The 23,362-nt window shown below is 43.9% G+C and overlaps 1 pseudogene across 1 annotated transcript; it reads right to left on the bottom strand.

Moving 5' to 3' along the window:
• Positions 1–5,308: 5,308 nt before the first annotated feature.
• Positions 5,309–7,436, bottom strand: LOC117063925 (annotated as a pseudogene). Its single transcript, XR_004429168.1, has one exon. The product of XR_004429168.1 is annotated as a tropomyosin alpha-4 chain-like (transcript).
• Positions 7,437–23,362: the final 15,926 nt, after the last annotated feature.

The raw sequence follows: 23,362 nt of genomic DNA, 5'->3' as shown, positions 1-23,362 counted from the left end.
TACTCGCACTCTTTGATAGATAAATAAAAATGACCAGCTTGTGGTTACTGTGAGGATTCAAAGGGCCTTAGCTCCTATGGCACTGAGCATGGTGCCTGGCACAGAGTAAGTGCTTAATGGGTATTAGCTGTTGCTACCTGGACCAGCACCTGAGACTACTGAGAGTGAAACTGATGCTGGAGAAGTGATATTGAATAATAATCTGTACCAGGGCCAAGCATGGTGGTACAGGCCTGTAATTCCAGCAACTCAAAAGGCAGAGGCAGGAGGATTGCTTGAACCCAGGAGTTCTTGACCAGGCTGGGCAACACAGCAAGACCATCATCTCAAAAAAAAGAAAAAAATGCTGGGTGTGGTGGCTCATGCCTGTAATCCCAACGACTTGGGAGGCTGAGGAGGGAAGGTTCACTGGAGTCCATGAGTGAAGGCTGCAGTGAGTTATGATCATGCTTCTGCACTCCAGCCTGAGTGACAGAGCAAGACTCTATCTCATTAACGACAAAATAATAATATGTACCTGGCATTTTTGGTTAGCATTTTCCATACATTTCCTTATTTGTTCCATGAAATAAGATGAAGAGTCACTTGAGAGCCAGAGAGGTTAAGAAACTTGCTGTCACTTTCCTGGCCTGAGGATCTCTGCAACACCCAGTCCAGAACTGCAAGCCAGGAAACATCTCATAAGAAAAGTCCATGCCCGTCAACTTCACTTGAGAATGCACTGTATCTGGAAGCCTTAGCTTTATCCCTAGTGAGTAACAATTTAATCTGGCTGAGGCAAATAATAAATTAGGCTTTTTATTTTATTTATTTATTTATTTTGAGATGGAGTCTCCCTCTGTCACCCGTGCTGGAGTGCAGTGGCGCTATCTCGGCTCACTGCAAGCTCCACCTCCGGGGTTCAAGTGATTCTCCTGCCTCAGCCTCCTGGGAAGCTGGAATTACAGATGTCTAACACCATGCCCAGCTAATTTTTGTATTTTTAGTAGAGATAGGGTTTCACTATGTTGGCCAGGCTGGTCTCGTGACCTCCAGTGATCCACCTGCCTCAGCCTCCCAAAGTGCTGGAATTACAGGCATGAGCTACTGTGCTTGGCTGAAATTAGACTTTTTAGATCAGAATACAACATTGGGTTGTGTGAAACTTCAAATCTATTGTGTTGAAACTAAACTCTCCTTATTGCCAAATTAGAACATTATTGTTCACATGGACAAAGAAATCCACACTTTTACAAAAGGGTTTTCTACCAGGTTTCTTGAAACATGAAGTTCTTCCATACTTTTCAGGACCGGAGCTATTACATAAAACTGGGCACACATGGATGCTTGCATGAACAATGTTAGCACTCTTAAGGTCCAATTTATAATGTGTAAAGCCCCAATTTGGAGCTGGCTAGATAGTCTGTGAGGCAAGACCTAATGAGTAATGTGAACCTGCTTTGTCCCTATATCCTGAAGCATCATGTGTCTAACACAGACTTTGACTTTCTGGGGTCACCATCCCTGGCTTCCTTTCCAAACTTCCATCTGAACCATGCTGCTGCCACTGCTTGTAACAACTTCCCCAGGCTGGCAAGAATCTAGATTAGGCGGCCGGGCGCGGTGGCTCAAGCCTGTAATCCCAGCACTTTGGGAGGCCGAGACGGGCGGATCACGAGGTCAGGAGATCGAGACCCTCCTGGCTAATACAGTGAAACCCCGTCTCTACTAAAAAAATATAAAAAATTAGCCGGGCGAGATGGCGGGCGCCTGTAGTCCCAGCTACTCGGGAGGCTGAGGCAGGAGAATGGCGTAAACCCGGGAGGCGGAGCTTGCAGTGAGCTGAGATCCGGCCATTGCACTCCAGCCTGGGCGACAGAGCGAGACTCCGCCTCAAAAAAAAAAAAAAAAAAAAAAAAAAAAAAAAAAAAAAAAAAAAGAATCTAGATTAGGCACAAGTCTACATGACCAACACATACCATTTGCCACACCAAGTTGTCCTCTGTTCCTAGACCTGGCTAAATTGTTACACCTAGATCATTACATCTGGCTTTCTGAGCACCTGCTATGGAGCAAAATAATGTAAGATAAGAGTATTAGTGCCTGCTAGAAAATGGAAGACAAAATAGAGCTACGAAATAAAGTCTCTTTATTTCCCCCTTCTGTGGATAACTCTGAGGACTGTCTTCTCCTTGAAATTCTAGAGAAAATCCAATATGCAGCATGAACACACATGCCAATTGAATTGCATGCCTCCTCATGGTTAATCATGAAGCAGTGGCCAGCACAGTAACACATTGCATTGTTTTACATGTATCTTTGCCTCACTTCCCATTTTTTTCCACCCTTATATCCCTGCCCTTATGCCTTGCAAATACAGTGTCAGCACCTTAATCCTTGCTTAAAGCTCTGCTTTCTAGAAGACACAGGTTAAAACAATCATCCAAGAGTGATTCTAGAAAACAATGATCAGGATGGAATTTTGAGTTGAATGTCCCATTTGGCTTAAAGTAATAGGTACTCCATTGCTGGTAGTATATGGCTAGTAACAACTCCTTGGCATTTGGTAGACTCATGATTTTTTCACTTTTCACTGTAGTTAATTGGGATAAAATGCAGGTCAGGCATAAGACAAGGCATTGGAAGGTTAAGTGGCCATGGCCTTCAACCAGTATAGAAGCTGATACGGTTTGGGTGTGTCCCCACCCAAATCTCATCTTGAATTCCCACGTGTTGTGGGAGGGGCCTAGTAGGAGGATTTGAATCATGGGGGCAGGTCTTTCCCATGCTGTTCTCATGATAGTGAATAACTCTCACGAGATCTGCCGGTTTTAAAAAGTGGAGTTTCTTTGCACAAGCCCTCTTCGCTTGTCTGCTACCATGTGAGATATGCCTTTCACCCTCCACCATGATTGTGAGGCTTCCCCAGCCACCTGGAACTATAAGTTGATTAAACCTTTTTTTTTTTGTAAACTGCCCAATCTCGGGTATGTCTTTATCAGCAGTATGAAAATGGACTAATACAGAAGCAATGTTACCTATGAGGCTTTTGGACTAGGATGGCTACTTATGGCAGCAGTAAAGACATTTAAATAAATAATAGGATCAGGGAAGTTGATTTATGGTTCTAAAAGCCAGGTGACTTCTATGGCAATATTAAAGGAGGTCTTTATTTCCTGCAACATCAGGGAAAACTGTGTGAAAATCAGGTTCAGAATCTGATTCTAAGGGTTTTGGAGCTGCCATGAAGATGAAATGCATAGCCTTGACAAGTATTCTATGTCAAGTCAGGGTCCTGATAGGGAAAGTGTAGAAATCTCAGACTTGGAATGGAGACTATTAGGTGGATGAACCTGAGCATCTAGAAACTCCAAATTCCTGTAAGCCCTCCTTCCCCAAAGATGTGACACCTTCATCTTTGCCAGAGAAGACTAGACACTACTTGCTGGCTGTAGAGTATAATAATCTCACCTGAAGCAGTGGCTTCCCAAGGTGATGCCCGTCCTCCTTAAGAAAAGCTAACCTCCACCACCTCTCATTGTCTCCAGACTGAGAGCCAGAGGCAGGTCTGGGCAAGCTAAGCTGCAGATGCAAAATCCTGTTTCAGGGTGAAATTGTCTAGATAAGAAAAAAGTTACAAACTCTAGCGAGAACTGCTGAACGTAAATTGAATATTGAGGGTAGTAGCCCAAAGAGGGGGCAATACAGAGCTGGATAGTGGGGTATTCATTGAAATGGGATAACTCATTTATGACTCATAATTTAGTTTTGTATCAAGAACACACGGATAGTTTTCTAGGATGGTATTTGAGGCCTTGACTTCACAAGGAACTACAGAAAAAAAAGTGGAGACCACAGAAATACCTTGGCATAGTGTTGAAGAAGAGAGTAGAAGGCTCAGGGAACTAGGAATATGATACAGGGACCTCTTATGTTTAGACCAAGAGCCTGCCACCCAGAGGGCATATTTTTCACTCAGACAGTAGAAAGTGCATTGGTGAGCAGGATACCAGCATCTTGGAGAAGCTCAGTGGTGCCTTTCAAAGGCACACACTGCAAACATAATTACTTGATTGGCAACTAACCAGAGCGGTAGGTTCAGTCAGAGTGCTTTGGTCCACAGGGCTCTATGACAGTAATTAACAGATTACAGAGTCCAAGGAGTGAGTGGCATAGACCACCAATTAAGGTGCTATTGGGTTTATACAAACAGGAAGATATCTCGAACTGGCAAATGGAAGACTGACATTAACCACAGAAAAGGAAAATTGAAGCCTATGCCTCAGAGTCAGTTCACAGACCCAGAGCCCATGATGAATGGAATTCTAGAACCCTAAGTGCTGATAAAAGTCATTCTCACAGAAGATCCAGTGCATCTGCAAACCCACCCTGTGGTTATTTCCCCAGTGCCCAAATATATAGTTAGAATAGATATAATTAGCATATACTTACCAGCTGGTAGATCTCTTACAGTAGTGGCCTGATTTGTGGAGTGAGGACCATTATGAGAAGAAATGGAAGCCCTTGAAAGGCCAAATGGAAGCTCTTGACTTTTTCCTATCCCCAATACTAGCTTCCAAGAAAAATTAGAAGCAATGCCACATTTCTGGAGGAATTTTAGAGATTAGCATTACCATTCAAGATTTGAGAGATGAAGGTATTGGTCTCTATTGTATTCCCAATCAGCTCACCTCTGGCAGTAGACCCTGCAAGCTTAATACTCTGTTTCAACTGCTGGTCAAAATATAAGTTTTTTATTTCTTATTTTTTTAGAGATAGGGTCTGTTACCTGGGCTGGACTTGAACTCTTGGACTCATAGGCTGAAGTGATTCTATCACTTTCCAAGTAGCCGGGACTACAGGCACATGCCCCTGGATATGGATATTTACTGGGGCAGAGCAACACAGCCTCAGGCAATCCATCAGTAGAGCGGGACCAAAGAAGTTTACCTTTATTTTTTTTTTTTGTAGTTTATGTAAAAATTTATTTGACCGAAATGTAGAAAAAGTGATACTATTACATACGATACAGTTACAAGAATCTAAAGAAAAGTGTGAATTTGATTCCATTGCACAATTTGCTAGTGTATTTCCTGGGTAGTGTGGTGCTGAATAAATAGGAGTGGGGTGGTGGGGTGGGGTGGGTAAGGGATTCAGATAAGCCAGAAGCAGGGTGATTTTTAGTTGGAATTGTAAACTTTACTCGGCCCACACACACTGCTGGGGAATGTGGAATGTTCCAGCTCTGAGATGTTAACTGAGAAAAGAGAAGTCAAACAAAGCCGATATGTGCAGCCCTGTCTACAGAATCCTTCATTATCCAGTTTAATCAGGAGTTTCTTGGTGTTTTACTAACTTGGTCCCAAAGAAGGAATTCAAGTCCTAGATAAGTAAATCTTCAATTTGCTATTCCCTGAAGTATGGAAATGAAGTTGGGCCAATTTTTAATCTCTGCTGCCAGAGAGGCCCTTTCTGCTAATAGATAGAAACTCTTTTGCTCAACTTATTAATGACTTGTAGTCTTTCAGATATGGCTGACCTGAAGTGGACTGAACTCCACCATATTCCGGCTGAGTGGGTCATTACTGGAATGAGACATTTGCTCTTCAGAGAACAACTTTATTTTTACTTTATTTTTTTCTTGAGATGGGGTCTCACTCTGTCAACCAGGCTGGAGTGCAGTGGTGCGATCTCGGCTCACTGCAACCTCCACTTCCTTGGTTCAAGTGATCCTCCTGCCCCAGACTCCCGAGTAGATGAGACTACAGGCAGGCATCACCATAATTTTTTTATTTTTAGTAGAGACAGGGTTTCGCCATGTTGGCTGGGCTGGTCTCAAACTCCTGACCTCAAGTGATCTGGCCTCCCAAAGTGTTGGGATTACAGGCGAAAGCCACCGCGCCTGGCCAGAGAACAACTTTAGAATGAAGGAAATACACAAAAGAACATCACATCAAGGATCTATTAATATGTGGGTAATTATGACTATTACCCAAGCATTCTACCTTGACTGCTTGAGAGGATGTTTGTTCTGCATGGTGGAGTGTGGAGAAAGGCCAGAATTCTTAGGGTTAATCTATCCGTGGGTTATGACTTTCCACAAATAGCCACCCCCGGCCCCCACCAGCCCTTTTATTGGCTCTGGATGGAAAATCCCTACCCATGTGATGGTCTCTATAGTTTGACCAACAGTTGACCCAAAAGGTTATGGTCTTCAGCGTTTTAATTATATCCACGACTAGATATTGGGGTCTTTGTTCTTCAAAGTGTGGGGCTGCCTATTCTCCCAGGAACCAAATGGCCTCTGTCTTAAGAAAGTATGCTTACTAGGAAATACCCTGCCTACCTTAGGAATAAATGCAACTCAAGGAAGAAATAAGAGAGCTGAAAAAGCTGGTGCCATTTGAAAAAAAAAGGGAAGGAATGAGATTTAACTGGTGCTCAAAGCTTCTCCGATACAAAATATTTGGTCATGTATTCATAATTTGCTTGACATTTCCAGCAAAGCGAAGATGGCAATAACAAAAGGAACTTCATACAAGAGAAAAGAAAGACCCACGGAGCTCCGCAGTTTCTGTTGGAACAAGACTCTTAGACTCTTCTGTTTTGCTTATATACAGTTAAGTTCGTTTAGTGTCTGATCCAGTGTCTGATGTAAGCCCACGTTCTCTTCTTTGGCCTGGGCAAGTTTCTCTTCCAGGTCATCAGTTGTCTTTTCCAGTTTTGCAACCGTTCTCTCTGCAAATTCACCACGGGTCTCAGCCTCTTTCAGTTTGTCAAGACAGAAGTTTAATTTCTTCTTCATATTTGTCCTCCTTTTCAGAATACTTTACAGATGCAGCCTCCAGAGATTTCAGGTTGTTAGTAACATTCTTGAGTTCTCTTCCTCCACATCACCACATTTTAGTTTAGACACCTCCGCACGCTCCTCTGCCCTCTCCAGCTCACCCGCCAGGATGACCAGCTTACCAGCTACCTCCTCGTACTTGCGGTCAGCCTCTTCCGCAATGTGCTTGGCCACTTTGAGCTGCATCTGCTGAATTTCCATCGTCTCCTCATCCTTCATGGCCCGGTTTTCTATCACGTTCATTCCTCTCTCACTCTCATCTGCAGCCTTTTCTGCCTCCTCCAGCTTCTGCAGGGCCGTGGCCAGTCGTTCCCCAGCCCTGTCCAACTCCTCCTCAACGAGCTGGATGCGTCGGTTGAGGGCGGCCACATCACCTTCAGCTTTCTCGCGCCGCTCCCGCTCGCGCTCGCGGTCCAGCTCCTGCTGCAGGCCCTGCGCGGTCTTCCGCCTCGTCCACCTGCTGCTGCAGCGCTTGGATCTTGCGTTTCACCGCCTCCGGGGAGTTGAGGGCGGCCATGGCGCGAAGGCGCGGAGGCGCACGAGCAGCGGCGGACGCTCAGCTGGACTCGGCTCCGGCGAGAGCTGCACGGCCGCGCCCCGGCTCCCCAAGCCTTTGAGAAGTTTACCTTTACTTAGCATATCTATATAGCAAACCTGCACATGTGTCCCTGAACCTAAAATAAAAATTAAAACGTAAAATAAAATAAATGTAAAAGAGAGATCATATTCTTTTATTTGAGAAATACTAATCCATAATACTATCTTATATATTATCTGAACAATAAAACTATCATATAATTTTTTTTAAAAGAGAGACATCATGCTGCAGTTTCTTTGGATTTTGAACATAGTATAACTTCTCTCCCAGTTCCCTGATGCCTCAGAAAGCCACCAGTGTTGAGTGTGGGTAGCAAATCCAAGCTGTGGTTCCAGGTATTCTGTTTCTTGGGCCACGTGACCAACAGATCCAATGGTGCTAGAGGCATCTGCAATGGATAAGGATGTCTCAGTCTTAAATAGAAGAGTCACAGCACAGAGCCCTCAGATGCTGGAACAAGGCCACACACTACTGGAGAGAACTATCTTGTTTGGAAAGTAGCTCCTGGCATACTACTGGACCCCAGTGGAGACAGAACAGCTGACCATGGGGCACCCTGTTACTATGCAATCTGATTTCCATTATGAGTTGGTGTTATCTAACCTACAGAGTCCTACTTTTGGACACATGTAACAGCAATCTGTCATGCAATGGAAGTGATACATTTGGATCTAACTTGTAGCAGGTCCAGAAAGATTAAGTAAATTATATAAACAGATGTTCCAGACTCCCATTTCACCCATCTCTGCTGCACTGCTGACTCCCAATAGATCCACACTCATAGACTCCTGGGAGCACCCGACATCTGACTGAACTCAGTGTTGATTTAATGGGATTGTTGCTGCATTGCTGCCCCAATCAAAAGTGACCTTGAAGGATGATGGTAAAAAGTGGTTCTTCCAATGGGACAAGCTGGAACCAGTATACGTGATCATATACTGTATGTGGAGGAAGGATGTGGCCTGAGGCCTAGATGTGTACTCCTTTATGGCGGGAGTAGATGGGTCAGCCAGTTAGCTAATGGCCTGGAAGGAACAGACTGGAAGATGAGAGTTGAGGAAATCTGGGGAAGCAGAATGCAGATAGACCTGTAGAAGTGGGTACCAAGTGCATGGATAGATCTTTGGGTCACACATTAATGATGACTGAAGACCGTATACACATTTGAGGTTCTCAGTCACCATCTAGACAGGGTGGCCCATCCTGTGTGTTTTTCACGCAATCTCTCCCCTCAGATATCTCAGTATTTGTTCAATGTGTCTATGAAGAGAGTGGTCAAGGTAACAAGGACACAGGTTACACAAAAGTCCTAAAACAGGGACTCTGACTTATTTACTGTGATTGCTGAGTACCCAACCTACTAGCAAAAAAGACCATTGCTGAGTCCTTGAAATGGCATCTTTCATCATGTACACCAGCTAGCAAACTGGTGACAAGTCAATGACATTGGAATGCTTCCATGTTACTGCAGGCAGCAATGCATCTTTCCTAGAATTGACGCCAGCTCCAGAGGGAGATTTTCTTTAGTGTGAGGCATTGCACACACACACACAACACACACACACACAACCAGTATGTGGCAAAATGCCCAGGATATTGTAACAATTTGTTGCAGAATAAATGAGTGAATAATGAATACTAGAAATAAGAGTGTGAGCCAGAGAGTGAAAGGCTTACATAAATTCGGGAACATGAGTGACGCTTCTCTAGTCTCTTTTTCCTTATTCCTCAACCCAGAACATAGAACAAGCTCTTTACTGGGCCATGATAATCCCTGTTCATATATATCCCCATCTGCAATCTCTCTCTGACAGTTCCTTCCCTCCAGGCTTAAACTACCACATCTCACTTGTTGGTAAAGTATTCTGACAGATACTATTTTATTTTATTTTTACCACAATCTCATGAGATAGGGATGTGGAGAGGGATAGGTTCATCAGTATCCATTTTCTCTTCTTCTTCCTGGACACAGGGCTCAACATTATTTCCCAACCTATCTGCCATTAGGTTAGGACTAGATTACCTAGTTCAGACAAATGGAAAGAGATGTGTGCCACTTCCAGGCCTGGCACATACAAATCTCTCTCATATGCCTCTCCCTTCTGATCCATGGAGACCCTGAAGGCCACATTCTGAAGATAGCAGCTCCAAAAGATGGAAGGAACCTGGGTGCCTGAATGACTGCCTGGAGCAGAGGCCCCTGTGTGACTTGCATTGGACTTATACATAAACTAGAAAGGATTTTATCTTTTTCAACCCCTGAGAGTTTGAGATTGTGACAACAGTTAGCCAAGCCTTAATAAGCAGGAAGACAGGTGTGAATTTTGTTACAAAGAGTGTACAGAAACTGAAACATCAAAAAATGGAAAAGGTGTAAATAATGAAAAATCACCTGGTTTGTGGCCAAACACACCTAGAAATGGTTTCATGGTTCCATCACTTGCTGGCTGTTTATCTTTAAGCACATCATTTAATATTTCTGAACATCAGTTTTTGTATTTGTTAAATAAAGGGGAAAATATCTGTCTTGCAGTTTTATCATAAGAATGGGTGATAATACTTATAAGGTGCCAGACTGGCACACAGTAGGTGGCATACAGTAGGTTCTCAGTGAACATCTACTCTTACTGTTATTACATCGTAGATTCACATGGTTAATCACATCAGAGCTGGGGTCAGAGTCCCATTTTCTGAAGGCCAACCCAGAACAGCCTCTACTGTACACCGTGTTTTTCCCTAGCACTGCTTTATAATTGAAACTCTTAATTATAAAGGAATCCTCCTTAGCATTCATGTTTGTGAGAACAAGGCTGGAAACTTCTTGTGAACACTCTACCTGCACATCTATGAAAGGCTGGGATTAGGTCCCCAGGGCACAACTGAAGTGGTGTGGCATGAGTCTGGCTATAAGACAATTCTACTGTATTTGGAATAAAGACAATGAAGAAGTCATAAATAATGACCAAAGCTACAGTATTTCACTCTGCAGTTTTTAGATTCAAACTTTGCCTGTTTCTAAGACTATGTGAACTAGCTGTGAAGAGAAAAATTAAATAAATAAATAATAAATAAATAAATGCATTTCAAGAGTAAGTTTTTGCAGTCTCTTTTCAACATCCTTTACTCCTACATGAGTCTCACTGTGCCCTCTGGTGGTGGCTGTGAATTTAACTGGGTTTGTTTATTCCTAGACTCTAAAGGAGTGATGGAAATTCTCATGCTGGAGCATTGGAACTTCATCCTTGCAAAAGATTCTGGTAATCACATTTACATACACCAACTGTCCAAGGAAGATAAGGGTGACAGACCTTAGAGTGCCCTGCCTGGAGGTCACTGGAGAATGATGAGAGCCTCAGAAAGGTGTTGGCAGGAATGGAGAGGATGATTTGGAAGTAGGCATGCATTAGAGGAAGGAGGCAAAACAATGAAAGAATAGGCTAGGAAATCTCTCCCAGACCATTGGCCACATCCAGGCTATTGAAGACTACTCTTCTCCAAAAAGGTACAAGAAGTACAAAACTCCATGGGGGCAATTTAAAGACAGCATCATTCATTTCTACCTTGCTGCAATTCCTTGCTCATCTGCCTCCATCCCTGCACCTGCCAGAGATGCTGGCCAACAACTCCCAAGCAAAGGAAATCGTGCAGGTCATGATACCTGAAATCTCACACTCACTGTTAGCATGTCTGAGCTGCTCCCTGTAGAGACTCCCTCCTTGAGAGAAGACTCTTCTGGGCTCCAAAGCAGAGTGCAAGCAGACCGAGGAAAAGGTAACACCTTTTTGTTTTTGTTTTTTAAGAATTTTGGGAAAAGCTGGAATAAGCAAAGATAAATGGCTTTCTATGCTGCAGGACATCCTTGAGCCTTAAGTACACTAATACGCTATGAGAGTTAGCTATAGAGAATTATAGAACAGCTTTTCCAGAATTGATTTGGGAATCCTACCTACTTACAAGACGCTGGCCAGAACTCACTTGAGAAATACTTTCTAAAACAATGGCAAACTCATACTTTATAAGGTCCTGACTGCCAGAGGCAGGCCCTTGTGATAGAGAGTACTAGTCTAGGTTTCAAGATACCAGAGTTCCCCATTGGATCTTCCACTCTATGAGTGCTTTTGGCTAGTTCTTTTCATTTCTCTGGGTTCCATTTCCTTTCCTGCAAACCGAGGAGTTTTGAGAGATCTGCAGTTTTCTCTGAGACAGAGAAACTTAGGGCTCCGTAGAAGTACTCCATTGGTTCCATGACAGTCATGCAACATCCACAAATTGCAAAAATGGGAACTTCTAATCCATTCATTTATTTTTACCTGTTTTACATAGGATTTACCAAATATTTCATTTGAATAGAAGAGATTATTTGAACTGGCCATATGGTTCATGCCTGTAATCCCAAAATGTTGGGAGGTCAAAGCAGGAGAATCACTTGAGGCCAGGAGTTCATGACCAGACTAAGCAACATAGCAAAACCCTGCCTCTCTAAAAAATAAAGAAAATTAGCCAGGCATGGTGGTGTCCTTCTGTAGTCCCAGCTATCCCAGCTCTCCCAGCTACTCAGGAGGCTGAGGTGGGAGGATTGCTTGAGACTGGGAACTCAAAGCTGCAGTGAGCCATGATCGCGTCACTGCACTACAGCCTGGGAGACAGACTGAGACCCTGTCTCTACAAACAGTGTGTTTGTGAAAACTGCTTGAACATCTCTAGGATATTTAGTCTTTAAGGGCAATTCCAGGCATATATAGTCATACAAGTGTATGAACTAGGATTCAGATAAAGCAGTCTGGAATTACAATTTTTCCCAGGGTGGGGGGTTGCTGCGGTTGCTGGTTGTGTTGCGTGGCCAGGTCACAGGACCTCAGGGTAATTTTTGGACCACCCAGGTCACTCAGTTATTGGGCATAACAAAAAAGAGAATGATGTGACTACACTGGAAACGGTTACTGGGCACATTTCGGCAGCATAAGAGGGGAGAAAGCATCAACTGAGAACTGCTTGTAGAGAGCAGAAAGTCAATCAGGAAGACCCAGTCAGAACTCCTAGGGAGGGAACACAGCCATTTTGTGTTGGTGATTAGTAGGTACTGCCAAAGAAATAAAGAGACCTGGCTTTGTCAACTCTTATGAGCTAAACTGTGTCCTGCTCAAATTCTGAACTCCCACTACCTCAGAATGTGGCTTATTTGGAGACATGATTTTTACAAAGGGAATCAAGTTAAAATAAATCATTAGGATGGGCCTTAATCCAATAGGACTGGTGTCTCTATAAAAAGGGGAAATGTGGGCCAGGCACAGTGGCTCAAGCCTGTAATCCCAGCACTTTGGGAGGCCAGGGCAGGCAGATCACTTAAGGACAGGAGTTCAAGGCCAGCCTGGCCAACATGATGAAACCCCATCTCTACCAAAAACTACAAAAATTAGGTAAGTGTGATGGTGCATGCCTCTAATGCCAGCTACACGGGAGGCTGAGGCAGGAGAATCGCTTGAGCCTGGGAGGCGGAGGTTGCAGTGAGCTGAGATCACACCATTGCTCTGCAGCCTGGGCGACAGAGTGAGACTCCATATAAAAAAAAAAGATTTTAAAAAAGTGTGTGTGTGGGAGTATCTGGAAAAAAACGTGCAGAAAGGAAAACGATGTGAAGAGACCCAGAGAAGATGGCCCCTGACAAACGAAAGGGAGAGGCCTGGAACAGAGCCTTCCCTCACACCCTCAGGAGGAACCCAAACCCAGCCGACACAGTGATTTCAGACTTCTAGCTCCAGAGCTGTGAGACAATACATTACTGTATTGACGCCACCCAGTTTGTGGTGCTTTGTTACAACAGCCCCAGCCCCTGCTATCCCAGCCCTGAGAACAGCAAGAAGGGGAACCACTCTAGGTTGCAGAAGGGGAGAAAATCTAACCCAGGGGGCTTGTGGCTGAAGCTGCCTCTCCCTGGGCTACTGCAGCAAGCTTCTTCCTGTCCCATCTGCTGCTCAGCACTCCTGCCTAGTCCACAGTGTTACCAAACAATCTTCCCCAAGTAGCCCCCTTTCCTGCCACTCGGTTTCCCATGTACCTACGGGAACGCATTGCTACTTTTTCGGATGCTCCATGGGTAGGGCGCAGTGCTGTACCAGGCAGTTGCCATCTCCACAGCTAGCTCTTCGAAAAAAACTGCAAAATGGATACACTTAAGTCTAGGCTGCTCTACTTTCTTCCATACTCTCAATTATTCGTGCCCAGGCCCCACCTGAGATCAATTCAATTACAATCTCTTAGGACAGGCTGGAGGACCAGTGTATTTTAGAAACCACCACTCCCCTCCAAAGAATTCTAAGATGTAGTCAGGATTAGGAAACATTTCTAGATACTCCTGCTCCTCAAGTCAGCCCTCTCTAGCTTTGAACCACGCTTCAAAAATATTTCTTCTTCATCAGCATCCAAACTCTCATTCCCTCAGTGAAGTTACATTCAGCTACAAGGAAGGCAATTTGATTAATATATGCTGATCCCTCAAAGATGTATTGTCCCTGCCGGGCATGGCGGCTCACGCCTCTAATCCCAGCACTTTGGGAGGCCGAGGTGGGCAGATCACTTGAGGTCAGGAGTTTGACACCAGCCCAACCAACATGATGAAAGCCTGTCTCTACCAAAAAAGCATAAAAATTAGCTGGCCGTGGTGGTGGGCACCTGTAATCCCAGCTACATGGGAGGCTGAGGCAGAAGAATTGCCTGAACCCGGGAGGCAGAGGTTGCAGTGAGCTGAGATGGCACTACTGCACTCCAGCCTGGGAGACAGAGTGAAATCCTGTTTTAAAAAAGAGAAAGGAAGGAAGGAAGGAAGGAAGGAAGGAAGGAAGGAAGGAAGGAAGGAAGGAAGGAAGGAAGGAAGGAAGGAAGGAAGGAAGGAAGGAAGGAAGGAAGGAAGGAAGAGGAAGGAAGGAAGGAAGGGAGGAAGGAAGGTAGGAATGAGATGTATTGTTGTAGTCAATATTCCTGGGGAAGAGTTGCCACTATGAAAAGATAATACTTAGGCAAATCAACCCTAAATTGGAAGTATCAGAACGTATTTTGACCCAGAAACCCCAGACCTACTATGTTAAATACTCCTTCTTTCCTGCTGTGTCTCATTTATATGCTGGACCAGATAGAGAACAGGAATGTGTAACACCATTTTCATTCCATTTCAGCAACAAAAAATATCAAGCACTTCCTACAGCTCTGACACTAACTAATTACAAAAGACACAGCCATGTACAGAGATGTCGTCTCTACCTCCAAAGAAAACACAATCTAGAAAATAGGTATCATGGGTCTAAAAGTAAACCAAAACTGAAATGAACCAATCTTTAAAAATAAAGCAACATAAGAGCCTTATCTACCAAAATCTGTGGACTTCAGCCAAAACAGAATATAGAGATAAATTCATAGCCTTAAAATCGATATATTAGGGCCTTAGAAAGAAAATCAACTAAGAATCCAACTCAAGGGCAATGTGGTCATCGTGGCAGTAGGTTTCCTAATCTCCTTATAACCTCTCCTGACAACCAAGTAGAGCAGATAGGATGCACCCCTCCAAACCCGTCCCCTCACCTCAGCCAACAACAACAAAAATTCCACCTCTAACCTTTAATCTCTTCAACCAAATTAGGTGACAGGAGACCTATCAAACTTGACGACATGGACAAACACAACAAACCAGCAACAACAGGACTTGGTCACAAAAATAAAAAAGTCACCCACAAATTCTCACCCCCAAAGGGTGAAGACAACACCCTGAGCAGAGCTGAGTGCATCCTGAGCAGGGAAGAGGCGTCCCAGGGGCTCACAGTGAAGATAACTGGGCCTGGCTTTGGGTGGAGCAGAGAGGGTGGAACAGTTTAAATTCCTGAGAGTCTCAGAAATATCCGGCAAACGATTCATTCCAGAAGGAAAGAGCCGCAGTCTGAGGGAAAATTACTGGAAACAGAAACCACATTGAGCTGGGCTCAATTTGAGTAAGTGAAAGAGAAAGTGTAGATCACAGGGGAGGAGGTCCTGGGGACGAAAGACTCTGTAAATACACAGCATCAATATTCACCATGTGAAACAGCATAGCGCGGAAGGCCAAACCTAGGGTGCCCAAGGGCCGGGGCTGGGGCTGGAGGCAGGAAACCTGAACCTGGCTCATGTCAAAGAGACAAAGAAATGGCTACAGAGACAGGCCTAATTTTGAGTCATTCATGGTATCAGCAGAGGAGGTGGCCTCAAGCCATGAGCTAGGGATGCTGCCCTGGCCCATCCCTCCCCAAACTCCCCTTCCCCAGAGAATCTTCTCAGTTCCGGATATAACTCTCCTTGCCCCACTGGGTAGCTGCAAACCAGTTTCCCCTGGTAACTGGAATTAATCACTCCTGTCAGCAGAAAAAAATGAAAGCTAAAACCCTTGTTCTTCTAATTGATACAATACTATACAGAACCCAAAATAGCTGGATGGCATTCTCATCTTCCAATCAATGATCCTACCGATGTGTCCCCTGATATAAGTGTTCTCCCCTTCAGACCTAAGACTTCCAAACCAACAAAGCTCCAAGTTGCCAGGATGGGAAGCAAAAATTCTGTAAGTGGGTGTAAGGTAGAGAGGAACCACTTCTACTTCTACCCTTTGATTTCCAGACTAGTGAATTCTTGCCATGGAGAAGGCAATGCCATATCATGATTTCTGATTTAAAGGACATACTGCACCTTGTGACACAGAACCCCATGCCTTCAGGACACTGCCTTCCAACTGGTGCTGCAACTGAGTCATTAAGAAGCTATTCCACCTTTCTTTTTTTTGAGACGGAGTCTCACTCTGTTGCCCAGGCTGGAGTGCAATGGCACAATCTCAGCTCACTGCATGCTCCGCCTCCCAGGTTCACACGATTCTCCTGCCTCAGCCTCCCGAGTAGCTGGGACTACAGGCGCCCACCACCATGCCCGGCTAGTTTTTTTGTATTTTTTAGTAGAGACGGGTTTCACCGTGTTAGCCAGGATAGTCTCGATCTCCTGACCTCGTGATCTGCCCGTCTCAGCCTCCCAAAGTGCTGGGATTACAGGCTTGAGCCACCACGCCCAGCCATCCACCTTTCAATAAGGCCATTTATTTCCACGTGATAGGGTATATGGAAGTACCAATGAATCCCAAGAGCATTAACCCACTGCTGTACTTCCTTGACTGAGAAATACATTCCTTGATCAGAGTGCCCTTGAGAATGCTCTGAACATGGATGGGGCATTCTTCTGTGAGCCCGCGGGTGGTGAGGGGAGGCACAAGAATCACAGGCAGGGAAACTAGATCCTTGTCCAGAATGTGTGTCTATCCCAGCTAGAACAATTGCTGCCTGATTCCAGGAGAGCAGAGGTCCAATATCATCAACCTGCCACTGGGTGGCTGACTGGTCCCCTCAGGGAATGGTATCATATTGGGGGTTGGTGCTTATCTCTGCAGTTGGCAAGTTAAGTGCTCACTTAGCTATAGCCATGTCAGCCTTGGTAAGGGGACATCCACATTGTTGGGCTTATGCACAGCTCCATCTCCACTGCCATGACCAGTTCATCCATGAGTCCATTGAGCAAGCCCTGGAGTGGCTGGGAAAATATTTTGATTGACATGGATTGAGTATATCATTTGGTCCTCTTGACTATTGCAAGCCTCCTCTGATCCACAAAGGATGTCTTTTGATGAGCAATCCCATGGGACACAAAAATCTTCACAGTCTGCCCATGCTGAGAGGTCCATCCACATAACTTTCCCAGACTTCCTTGTCCCTAATCCTCCAGTCCTGTTCTTTCCAAGTACCTGACCGCCTGATCAAACCATTTGCAATTACTCTTGAATCAGTATAAATCATATTATGATGTGAATGTCTGTGTTTCCTCAAATTTGTATGTTGAAGACCTAACCTTCAGTGTGGCTGCATTTGGAGATGGGGCCTCTAAGGAAGTAATTAAGGTTAAATGAAGTCAAAAGGGTGGGGCCCTGATCTGATAGGATTAGTGTCCTTGTAAGAGGAGACATTAGAGACGTTTTCTGTCTCTCTCTCTCTCTCTCTTTCTCTCTCTCTCTCTCCAAACATACACACACACACACACACCACACACACACACACACACACACACACACACACACACAGAGAGAGATAGAGAGAGAGAGAGAGAGAAAGAGAGAAAGGAAAGTCCATGTGAGGACATAGTGAGAAGGTGGCCATCTGTAAGGCAGGAAGAGGCCCCTCACCAGAAATTGAATTAGCTAGAACTTGAAATTTCAGCCTCTAGAACTGTGAGAAAATTAATTTCTGTTGCTTAAGCCACTTAATCTTTTTTTTTTTTTTTTTTTTTGAGACGGAGTCTCACTCTGTCGCCCAGGCTGGAGTGCTGTGGCCGGATCTCAGCTCACTGCAAGCTCCGCCTCCCGGGTTCACGCCATTCTCCTGCCTCAGCCTCCCGAGTAGCTGGGACCACAGGCGCCCGCCACCTCGCCCGGCTAGTTTTTTGTATTTTTTAGTAGAGACGGGGTTTCACGGTGTTAGCCAGGATGGTCTCGATCTCCTGACCTCATGATCCGCCCGTCTTGGCCTCCCAAAGTGCTGGGATTACAGGCTTGAGCCACCGCGCCCGGCCTTAAGCCACTTAATCTATGGTATTTCATTATGACATCCCAAGATGACTAAGACACAGGTTTTTGTATTGAGAAGCAGGGAGTTGCCATAACAAATGCTAAAATTGTGGAAGTGTCTTTGGAACTGGATAATGCATAGAGGTTGGAGGAGTTTTGAGGTGCATGCTAGGAAAAGCCTACATTGCCTTAAAAGGACTATTGGTAGAAATATGGCTGCTAAAGGTAATACTGGTTTCAGCTGAAAATGGAAAACAGTTTATTGGAAACTAGTGGAAAGATGATTCTTGTTACAAAGTGGCAAAGAGCCTGGCTGAATTGTGTTCTAGTGTTTTGTTGAAGGTAGAACTTACAAGCAATGAAACTGGATGTTTAGCTGAGGGCATTGCTAAGCAAAATGTTGAAGGTGTCGTTTGGTTTCTCTTTATTGCTTATAGTAAAATGAGAGAGAAGAGAGAAATTGGAAAAAATTGTTAATCAAAAAGGACCCAGAGCTTGGGCCGGGCATGGTGGCTCATGCCTGTAATCCCAGCATTTTGGGAGGCAGAGGCGGGCAGATCATGAGGTCAGGAGATCGAGACCATCCTGGTTGACACGGTGAAACCCTGTCTGTACTAAAAATAAAAATAAAAAATAAAACTAAATAAAAAAAAAATTAGCCGGGCATGGCGGCAGGCGCCTGTAGTCCCAGCTACTTGGGAGGCTGAGGCAGGAGAATGGCATGAACCCGGGAGGCGGAGCTTGCAGTGAGCAAAGATTGCGCCACTGCACTCCAGCCTGGGCGACAGACTGAGACTCTGTCTCGCAAGGAAAAAAAAAAAAAAAAAGGACCCAGAGCTTGAAGATTTGGAACATTCTCAGTCTATCCATATTGGAAAAACAAAAAATGAAGAAGCATGTTCTAAAGAGAACACTAAGGTTGTGGCTGGCCAAACATTTGATAAAGAGATCATGGGTGCAACCCGTGGATTTCACTAGCCAGCTCATAAGAGCCAGGGATAGAAGTTAGGGACTGCCAGTTTGAACTAAAGGGGACAGAGAAAGTGAGACAGGTTGAAAAAAGGCTGTTGGATATTGCGATTCTACAGAGCTGGATGGTAGAACTACTCAGTTGAGAAATATGCTTTGTCCTTCAAGAAAAGGCAAGAATGAACTTGAAGGCAATTCAGAGATCGTCAGGGCTCCTACCACAGAACCAAGGGAGTAAGATTGGTTTCTTCTCAGTTTCAGTAGACCAGATGGCCACCACAGAGAGCTGTGCAGGTGAGGTTGCCACAGAGAGTGGTGGGGCGATGCCGCCACTCCAGTGGGCTGGGATCGGGGGTGGACAAAGAAAGCACTGAACAAAAGAGGATTATGCTCAACCCCTAAGATCTAATGGAATTTACCTTGCTAGGTATCGAACTTGCTTGGGACCTGTCACCCCTTTCTTCTGATTTCTGCCTTCTGGAATGGGAATGTTCATCCCATGCCCTTTCCACCATTATATTTTGGAAACACATAACTGGTCTGGTTTCACAGGTTCATAGCTGGTGAGAAGTTTTGCTTACAATGAATTGCACCTCGATTTCATCCATACCTGATTTTGATGATATTTAGTTGAGATTTTGGTCTTTAGAACTAGAGTTGATGCTGGAATAAATTAAGACTTTTGGGACTGTTGGAATGGAATGAATGCATCTGCATGTAAGAAGGGCATGAACTTTGTGGGAGGCAGAAGTGGAATGAAATGAGCTGAATATCTTATCCCTCCAAAATGAACATATTGAAATTCTACCCCAAATGTGATCGTATTTGGAGATGGGGTCTTTAGGAGATCATTAGCGTTAGATGGGGTCCTAAGGATGGGGCTCTCAGGAGACATCAGAGAGCTTGCTCTCTCTCTTTCTCTCCCTGCGCAAGCGCAAGGAAGCGGTCACGTGAGCACCCAGAGAAACAGTAGCTACCTGCAAGACTAGAGAACAGTCCGCAGAATGAAACCTCCCTGGCTGGCGCCTTGAGCTTGGACTTCCTGGCCTCTAGAACTGTGAGAAAATACATTTCTGTGGTTTAAGCCACCAAATCTGTGGTATTTTGTTATGCAGCCCAAACAGACAAATACAGATATGTACTCTATGATATATTTATAGAAAGGTTTAAAACATGCAATTCTTCCATATGTTGTTTAGAAACACACACATATGTAGTAATAACGTAAATGCATCCATAGGAAGTATAAACACCAAATTTAGGAGAGTGGTTCTCTTTGCAGGGTAAGGGAAGGGGAAATGCAATTGGAGAAGGGCCAGGAAGCCTCAACTATATTTGCTATTTTATTTCCTAAGGTGAATGCTATGCTGTTTTCTAAATCTTTTTGTATGTTTTTTATGTCACAAGAATATGTTTAAAAGAAAAGATTAGGTACTCATGACATCATCAAGGCACTGGATCAAGTCTTACCAAGGTATATAAGCCAACATACCCTATAATTGTTTCAGCCAGTAGGAGTATGATTTGTTTGTTGCTGCAGTCAGAGGCTCATCAGAGATCTGGTCTCCTCCATGAGGCCTCACCTAACTACTGCAGATCTGGAATAGCCTTGTCTCTCACATGCTATAAACTATGATGGCTTTCACTTGGTTCAACTTTGTGTGTATTTATTCCCTAGGTATTTCATGTGCATTTATCCACCACAAAATAATAACAATAACAACAATATATACCATTTATTGGGTGCTTTCTGTGTGTCAATAACACAGTCTTAACTTTGTCACATCCAAGTACTAACCAGGCCTGACCTTGTTTAGCTTCTGAGATCGGACAAATTCGGGTGCATTCAAGGGGGTATGGGCGTAGACTCAGCACTTCACTTTCTACATCCATCATTTTAAACCATTCTCACTGTTACTAACTCTGTTTTTGCACACAAGGAAACTGTAGCTCAGAGATGCTAAACTATTCATCCAAGGTCACACAGCAAAAAACAGTGCTAAGCCCAATTGTTTTCTGTCAGCTCCTCAAAGCAGGAACCTGTCTGCTTTCCTGCGGTCCCCACCACAACCTGAGGCTAGGTCCACCAGTGTGAGCTGATAAAGCAACAGACTCTCTACTCCCTGAGGTTGTTCAGAACAGAGACTTGGTGACAAGGACCAGCTGCAGGGTGGATGAGCAGGGCTTCCCATTGGTGAAGGCTGCACTGGCATGGCTCCGGAGAGCCTATTGGCCTCATTGTGCACTCATGGGCCACAGCGGTACCATCCTCTGGGTCTCCATCTGACCCCAGCCACAGGCACTCAGACTCGCTGGAGCACTGGCTACCAGCTCCCACTAGGTGTCTCCATTACTTTATTTTTTGGGTGCTCAAAGGCGAACCAAGGCCACTTACTTAAAACCATTCAAATCTGGATAAACGGGCTGCCTGGAACTCTGCAGTGGCCTCAGAGAAACCAGACTCCTGTAGCCAGAACCTGTGGGCTTGAGAAGAAGATAAAGTAACTTACATTTATTGAAGGCCTTTTGCACATCAGCCAGTTTACATACCTTAATATTAACAATAGTCAACACTAAGTAATGCTTTGTATGCACAAGACACTGTCATGTGCTTTTTGCAAATATTAACGCACTCATACCTCATAACAACCCATAAGGACAGAGGTATGAAGGGTTAAGTAACTTGCTTAAGGTCACACAGCTAGTACACAGCATGGTCATTTGGATCATTGAGGCCTCATAACTACCCTGCAAAATACATGTTGTTATCCCTATTTTGTGTATGTGGAAACCAGGCTCAGAAAAAGTAAGAGGCACAATGTTATGCAGCTAGACAGTGGCTGAAGCAGAATTCAAACTTAGATCTATTTGACTCAGGCCAAAATATGAGTTAGCTCCATTCCCTGGGAAGGAATGAAGACCAGATTATAGGGAGGATCTTGTGTCCTTGGCCTCACATGTGTCACACACACAGCCCTGCAGACTCCACAAAGGACTGTGCAGACCCACTTCTCTGTAGACAGGGCTGAGATGTTCTGAACTCTACCAGGAATTGCTTTGAAAGTAAGGGAGGGGCGACAAAATGTCATCTTTGCATGTAAAACCCCTCTATGGATATGTAGAGAGAAGCAACTCCCCACTCCAATTCAGGAGGATGAAGGAGAATTGCCTTAGAGGGAGTAGGTTTTGGTTGAAGCTAGCAGAGGTTGCCATAGGTAGGATCTGAGGGTATCTGTGGAAGGCCTCAAAATTGCTCCCTTTAGACTGGTTAGCTTCACTGCTGAATTCTATGACTTTTAAAGAACTAATACTATTTTTTTCTCCAACTATTCCACAAATTTGAAAGGGAAGGAATTCCTCCAAATTCATTCTACAAGACCAGCATTACCCTGATGCCAAAAGCAGACCAGGACACAACCAAAAAAGAAAACGATAGGCCAATATTCCTGATAAACATAGTTGCAAAATTTCTCAGCAAAATACTGGCAAACTGAATCTAACAGCATATCAAAAAGATTATATACCATGATCAAGTTGCAAGGATATTTCAACATATGAAGATCACTAAATGTGATAAATCACATCATCAGAATGAAGGACAAAACCATATGATCATTTTAATAGATGGAGAAAAAGTGCTTGATAAAATACAACATCATTTCATGATAAAAACTCTCAACAAACTAGGTATAAAATGAACATACCTCAAAACCATAAAGGTTATATATGACAAACCCACAGCTAACATATTAGTACTAATATTATACAGAATGGGGAAATGTTGAAAGCCTTTCCTCTAAGATCTGGAACAAGACAAGGATGCCCACTTTCACCACTGTTATTCAACATAGTACTTCAAGTCCTAGCCAGAGCAATTAAGCAAGAGAAAGAAATAAAAGGAATCCAAACTGGAAAGAAGAAATTCAAACTGTCCCCGTTTACAGACAATATGATTTAGAAAAACCTAAAAACTCCACCAAAAAATTGTTAGAGCTAACAAACAAATTCAATAAAGTTGCAGGATACAAACTCATCGTACAAAAAACATCAGCATTTCTATTTGCTAATAATGAACAATCTGAAAAAGAAAACAAGAAAGCAATCCCATTTACAATAGCTAGGAAAAAAACAAACCCAGAAGTAAATTTAACCAGAGGTGAAAAATCTCTACAATTAAAACTATAAGATACTGATGAAAGAAAATCGAAGAGGACACAGAAAATGAAAAGATATTACATGTTCATAGATTAGAAGGATATTGTTAAAATGTCCATACTGCCAAAAGTGATATACAGATTCAATGCAATCCCTATCAAAATACCAGTAACATTCTTCCCAGAAACAGAAAGAACAA

Source organism: Trachypithecus francoisi, unplaced genomic scaffold, assembly GCF_009764315.1.
Source record: "Trachypithecus francoisi isolate TF-2019V2 unplaced genomic scaffold, Tfra_2.0 Lachesis_group19, whole genome shotgun sequence".
NCBI classification, from domain to species: Eukaryota; Metazoa; Chordata; class Mammalia; order Primates; family Cercopithecidae; genus Trachypithecus; species Trachypithecus francoisi.
Note: the sequence above shows the minus strand (reverse complement) of the source record. Positions and strands in the feature narration are given on the sequence as shown.